Genomic DNA, 7304 nt, shown 5'->3' with positions numbered 1-7304 from the left:
AATTGGTTATTCCAAGCGTAGCCAGGTCCTTCTCCACTTGGTCCTTCCAACGGAGTGAAGGTCTTCCTCTTCCTCTGCTTTCCCCGGTGGGTACTGCGTCGAATACTTTCAGAGCTAGAGTGTTTTCAACGTACCCGCTGTCTATTAATTCGCTGAACTATGTCAATGTCGTCGTATATCTCGTACAGCTCATCGTTCCATCGAATGCGATATTCGCCGTGGCCAACGCGCAAAGGACCATAAATCTTTCGCAGAACTTTTCTCTCGAAAACTCGCAAGCCTCTGCACCATATAGCAGGACGGGAATTATGAGTGACTTATAGAGTTTGGTTTTTGTTTGTCGAGAGAGGACTTTGTTTCTCAATTGCCTACTCAGTCCAAAGTAGCACCTGTTGGCAAGAGTTATCCTGCGTTGGATCTCTAGGCTGACATTGTTGGTGGTGTTTACGGTGGTTCCAAGATAGACGAAATTATTATATTATATAAAGTTATGACTGTCAACAGTGACGTGAGTTCCAAGTCGCGAGTGCGACGACTGTTTGTTTGATGACAGGAGATATTTCGTCTTGCCCTCGTTCACTGCCAGACCCATTTTCTGTGCTTCCTTGTCCACCCTGGAGAAAGCAGAACTAACGGCGCGGGTGTTGAGGCCGATGATATCAATATCTCTTCGATGATCTGGTTGTTAGTTTTTCGATCCGGAGACTGCCAGGTAGCTTGATAAATCTTCTTATGCTGGAATCTAGTACTACAGATAACCATATTTCGGGCCCCGGCGAAGTCGATCAGCCTTAACCCATTTGGGGATGTTTCCTCGAGGAGGCTGAATTTACCGACCGTAGTGCCAAAGATACCTTCTTTGCCAAGCACGATTTTGGCATCGTGGCGGGGGCAGGTCTCATAAGTGCGCTCCAAGGACTCATAAAAGGCGTCTTTGGTCACATCGTTCTTCTCTTCTGTCGAGGCGTGGGCGCAAATCAGCAATATGTTGAAGAACCTCGCTTTGATGCGGATTGTGGCTAGACGTTCATTCACCGGAGTGAATGATAGTACTCGGCGACGGAGTCTCTCTCCCACCACGAATCCCACACCAAACTTGCGCTCCTTTATATGGCCACTGTAGTAAATGTCACAAGGACCTATTCGTCTCTGTCCTTGTCCCGTCCATCGCATTTCTTGGACGGCGGTGATGTCAGCCTTTATTTTCGTGAGGACATCAACCAGCTGGGCAGCGGCACCTTCCCAATTAAGGGTCCGGACATTCCAGGTGCATGCCCTAATATCGTAGTCCTTATTTCGTTTGCCATGGTCGTTATCAAAAGTAGGGTTTCTCATCCGAGGCTGTTTATGCTTTTTCATTAGTATAGTTTTTTTACGTGGCGGGTCCCAAACCTAGCGCACAACCCTATGCAAAGGATGTCTCGCCTTCTCACTTTAGCTCGCCTTCAAACGGATGTTCTAAGTCTACCCAGAGGATACTTGGTCAAAAACCGGAAGATGTGAGCTGCTTGAGTCATATGTAAAAGAATCGTTTCTGGCCACTCCCAAGTGAATGGCGATCAGAGAACTTTCCTGACTTGCGTGAACTTCTACAGATGTCAGATGACTTTAAAATGTTATAAGAATACATGACTGGTCCAATAGAATATGTAATCACTTAACCTGCTATCCAAAACGTTGTAAGATCATGATCTGTATATGATACTGTGCGACATCAATATAATAACATACTTGTGAATGTAAATTCATATATATGTATGACGTTGATCCAATATGTTATATGTATATAAAATCAAATGATGTAAAACTTTACAACCTACAACTTAACTTATATGATCACATGACGATGAGATGTAATGTAAAGTCACAATAATAATCATATGAAGCTATATATGATAAAATGCAAAAGTTGATAAAATGTATACCTAATCCATATATTTTACCTTGTTTATGATAATATATTCATCAGATATCATGTTCCACTGATTTCAAATGTCATCGAAATCACTATTTTATAAACTCATCAGAGTGTTGTGTGACAAAAAAAGAGTTAGAGATCACATTACGTGAAAAGTCGTATGATAGAATAAAACAAAAAGAAATATTCTATGAAGAAATCAAAATGAGTCGACACTCCCTGGACAGTTTTTTGTTGAATGAGTTCGAGTGTGTTACACCCAATAAAGATGTGCTGTTAGGTAAAAAAAAAAATATCCGAAAGATCTTCTGTCATCACATAAAGGAAAATAAAATTTTTTATCTCCTTTGGAGTTAGTAAACATCAGACAGTACAGGCGTAAGGCGCTCTCCCGCGGTGTCTCTATATATATGTGTAGAGTTTAATATACTTGTATCATGATGTTTGAGATGATAAATAGCATGAACGATGAATTGTACTACATGCTGTGATTAGCAAGTAATTGGAAATCAAAAATAGCCGCTGCTTGTTTTAGCTACGATGTTCGGTCTAAATATGTATATTGATTTCCTGCAGCTTCAGAAGTAGATTATCTTGCACCTTATCTTTTTATCGAAGAAGAGAGTGGTCATTTTGAGAAGATCGAGCCCCACTTTGGTAAACTTGTGGGACGAAGAAAAACTTCCAAACTAGTCTGATTTACAATGCCATAAGCGGTTGAAACCAAGAATATAGACAAAATATTGGAATAATTTTTCAACTAAAAAACTTTTATATAAAAAATATCCCAAAAAACTTTCAAAAATTGTGCGCCTTTGGTTAGGTAATGTTTTTTGAATTTTATTTTATTGTGTCTAGTTTTTATGTTCATTGTACTTTATTAAGCAAGTATCCTCAAATTGAGTGTATTTTAATTGCTTTGTTCTGTTGGCAAGTACTTTAAAATGCAAAGACATGTTTCCTAAAATATGTGCTCCCTAGCAGGGTTGCAACGAATTGCAAATAGAAGAGCTGAATGTGTGAAATTAAATAATAAAACTTTCCACTTGATTTATGCAGGCCTTTATCAACCGATGTTTATGCTTTATGGCCCATTTAGGCAGCTTATCTGCAGTGTTAGGTGAAAAAACAGGAAAACACAAGCTAAGGGTTCGAGCACTCACTGTGCATTGGTTGCATAAAATTGAGCTGTTTATGCGTAATAAAACACACCCATTGCCACAATTCAAAGAAAATTTGTGTGCGGTTGTAAAAAAAGGATTAACTTATCCTTCAGTGCGGTGAAAAATCATAAAACTTGAAATTACAACAATAAACATACGAACAACAACGCAAAAGCTGGAAAAGTCAAAAGTCAGTGTTGCTAGAATGGCGGGAGGCCGGTCGAACATGACCAAGCAACACATGTTTATGGCCACAAATGAACGAAATAGCCATGGCATAGAACAGATGTTAAAACAATCAGTGCAACAACGGTAGCAATAAAATAGCAACAACAACAATAACATTAAAATATATAAAAACAATAAGTGAAGTGCTGGCAGGCTGAGGAAAGTCCGTAATGAAAGGCTTAAATGGCTGAAAGCGGCTGTGAAATTATAACAGTTTGTGCGGGAGTTGCGCACAAGCAACTCCATAACGCTGGAAACATGAAAGCTATTAAAATTTTATTAGCTTCTCTCGCCCAATGCTTACATTTTAAGCGTCTAAGCATACTTTTAGGCGTGCTGACGCTAGACATTTCATTGCTGTGGCAGAAGCTAGTGAGTTGAGCAATGCCGCGCCGCAGCTAAATGTATGAAAATCGTAATTTTTATTTGTTGCAGGTAAACATTTTTATAATTTTTCATACTTATTTTTGCCTAGTTGGCAAGTGCTGCTGCCGCATGCGGCTGAATTACGCACGAGAACGGCAAATAATTTTCATTTTAGCGCCACACAAATTTGCATTTATCGCATTATTCTAAGCCAAACACCTTCCTCCTCACACGCGCCCACTCAATCTCAAGCGCCGTCTCTCACTTTCGCAACTGCACACCACATTTGTGGTCATAATAAATTCAGGGATCACATAAATCTCGGCTAAGGATGCGCTGAAATGCAATAAAATGTTCCAAGGAAATATGCTTACAATTACGTTTACCCGCTTGCATTAGAATTACTACGTACATATACTCAGAACATAGTTGGTAAGTGCAGCTGTGGCGCTTGAGGGACTAGAATAATGAAGACGAAGCTTGTTGAGCGGTTTTTGTGATGGTCTTGAGTTTAAAGCATAAAAATTTAATTGAAAATCGAAAAATTTGCTTTGAAAAGGTTTTCTAGCGGCAGATATCGACGCTGCGGAGAACCTAGGTTGGGGAAAAATTAATAAATTATGTTGAAGTAACTGTTTCAGTCAAAGTGTGCGGCCAAACCAATTAATTAAAAATTCTCAAATCTATATTTTATATTTTTTCTGCAACCGTATTCCAAAAAATTTTCGCACGAAAGAGTATATATCGATTCTCTCGCGTTTTTATGTCTAAAGTCATCGTTTGATCTATAGCATATTTTCTGAAATATGTATATTCAATACAAACGCCTTATTATTAAGAAATATTTACGCCCAAGTGGTTTCTAACATGTTATTTTGCTCGACCTACTTTATTGTTATTGAAAGTAAATAAAACGGCGCTTATTTTTATCAAATCTCAACTAACATAACTAATCAAATATAAATCATTTAAATCTTTACTCAACATTATACAACTTAATCCAACGTTAACTAACACAACATAATTTATTTGAATCTATGTAATTAAGTTGAACCTCAACCCAACATTATCCAACTTAATCTAATCTGTAAGTAGTAAAGTAGTAGTAAAAATAGTATCTGTAGTAAACTCTTTGAAAAATAAGTACCTTTTTTCGCCTATTAAAACTTGTTACCTTTTGGCAATGTCAGTGGCGTAGCTAGGGGGGGAGCCCAACGTCTTGGGGGCGGCAAAACGATCTTCGCTGTTTTTTAATATTCAGAAAAATACTTCAACAATTTTTTTTACAAAATTTATTATAAAAGATTAGGAGTTGTACACTCACAATGTAATAATCTGAATAACAATGAAAAATATTAATTTTTACTCGAATACTCTTCAGTTTTTGAATTTGTCTTTTATGTTTTGGCTTATATCTTTCTTAAAAATAGTGTTAGAACTTAAAGATGCACTTTTCTAGCTTTGTCTAGCGATGTGTCACTCTCACAGTTACCCTATGCTTTGAATGTAACAAATACTTTTATTTCCTCAAATTTTCAAAAATGGTATTTAAAAACTCCAAGTCGGGCAAAAATTCCTGCAAATTGTGTCAAAGGGTACAAGATATAGGGCGAAAATGGGTTTTTCAATTGCTTTTAATAAGATGTCTTGTAAATTTGCTATCAATTTCCTCAAAAACCGAATTGTGAGAATTTTGGAACTTCAGAATTTGCGTGGCTTCTAGTTCCTAAATTTTATATACTTAATATCGAAGATATTTTGTAAAAATTCACTTTTGTTCCAACCACCTCATGAAACTTGTAGGAATGCTGCTTGTTTTGTTATCCCATTCCCTTCATCTGTGCTCCTCACACCAAAACAGTTGTACTTGTAGACCAACTGTTTGTTTGCTTAAGATCTTTGGTAACAAGTTTGAAAATGAAACAAGTATATCTCGAGCGCAACCTATCGGTATAGTTCGCCACGAAGTTCGCAATACCTAAAAGGAAACGTCGGAGACCTTATAAAATATTTATAATATATGTATATAATGATCAGCATAACGAGCTATGTTGATTTAGACATGCCCATTTGTCTGTCTGTTCGTATACATATATGCAAACTAGTCCCTCAGTTTATGAGATATCGAACTGAAATTTTTCTCTCTCCTTTTATTCGCAAGAAGCTGCTCATTGACGGAACCGATATCGGACCACTAAAATATATAGCTGCCATACAAACTTTGACGAGTTACCTTCAAGAAATTTGGCACGGATTATTATCTAAGGCAGTAATGTAATCTCCGGAAAAATTTATCAGATCAAGTCACCATGACTTTATGCTGCTATACAAACAGCTACCGAAAACTACATTCTAAGGTTTCATAAGTTCTTATTGCGACTATTTAACGTGGATTATTCGAAATTTTACATGATGAAAACATATTTTATCAACATTTTTGACAAAAATTATATCTTGGCAGCGGTGGGATTCGAACCCACGCCTCCGAAGAGACTGGTGCCTTAAACCAGCGCCTTAGACCGCTCGGCCACGCTACCGTTATATTAATGAATTGTCGCATGTGCAAGCCACCAGACAGCTCGACTTTATACTAGCGGCTGGGATCAACAAAAACGATCGACAACGCACGCCGCTTTTTACTCGTACTTACATATATGCATACATACATATGAGCTGATTTTGCTTATGTGCTTACTTATCTAATTCTATGGGAGCCCATAGATATGTAGCGCTAATGCTAGAACAAGTATCTGCTCGTAGCCGGTTCGTTGATGATAAGCGTGTGGTCGCATAACATACGAACACGTCTGTCAATTAACATCGTTTAAAAGTACATATGTATATACAAACATATTATAACACATTTGTATATATTTGTATGCAATTTGTGTTACTTGCTTCCTTTCGATTTATTTACGATTGCAATTATTTTTAGATATTATTCGATTTACCTACAAACATACATACATAAATAGTATATACACAATAAATACCGTATTTTTCGTGTCTGCATGGTTGGCGTGTGACATTATTGCGAGTGTGGATTGCAGATCAGCTGACCAATTTAGTATCTTGGAATAAAATTTAAAAGTATTTGGGAAGGTTAACAAATATTGTTTATGCAGTAAAATGTGAAATGATCGAATGTAGTAGACATAACTTTCTATTTTTCCACCTACGCGCCTTAATGAGTTCACAAATGCTTGGAATCTCGCTATGGAATGTCATAATTAACTCAAAAAACCAAACCAAACCTAACTTAATCTACTCTAATACTTGTATAATCTAACATATTCAAATCGCATCTAATTTATTTCAATCGAAATCTTTTCCAACGTAATCTAACCAATCCTTTCTAATCAAGTTCAATCTTACCTAACCTTACTTAATCGAGATTCGACTTACTTAAATGTAATATGATCTAATTTAACCTAAACAAACCTAAGCCCGCCGACCTAGTCTAATCTAATCAAAATTAATATAATTTCGTTTATTCTAACCTTATAAATTTTAGCTCAATCTAATGATCTAGAGTAACCCAATCTAATAAAATCAAACCAAATCATTCCAAATATCACCTAACCTAATCTAATCATAACACATGTTTGTTACAGTACATTGTTACTTGT

The 7304-nt window shown here is 36.8% G+C and overlaps 1 non-coding gene across 1 annotated transcript; it reads right to left on the bottom strand.

The window, feature by feature from the left end:
- Nucleotides 1-6130: 6130 nt before the first annotated feature.
- Trnal-aag lies at nt 6131-6212 on the bottom strand. The gene has a single exon. It is a non-coding gene; the product is annotated as a tRNA-Leu (tRNA).
- Between the last annotated feature and the right edge of the window lie 1092 nt (nt 6213-7304).

The sequence above is a fragment of the Bactrocera tryoni genome, chromosome 3 (assembly GCF_016617805.1).
Source record: "Bactrocera tryoni isolate S06 chromosome 3, CSIRO_BtryS06_freeze2, whole genome shotgun sequence".
Lineage (NCBI taxonomy): Eukaryota > Metazoa > Arthropoda > Insecta > Diptera > Tephritidae > Bactrocera > Bactrocera tryoni.
Note: the sequence above shows the minus strand (reverse complement) of the source record. Positions and strands in the feature narration are given on the sequence as shown.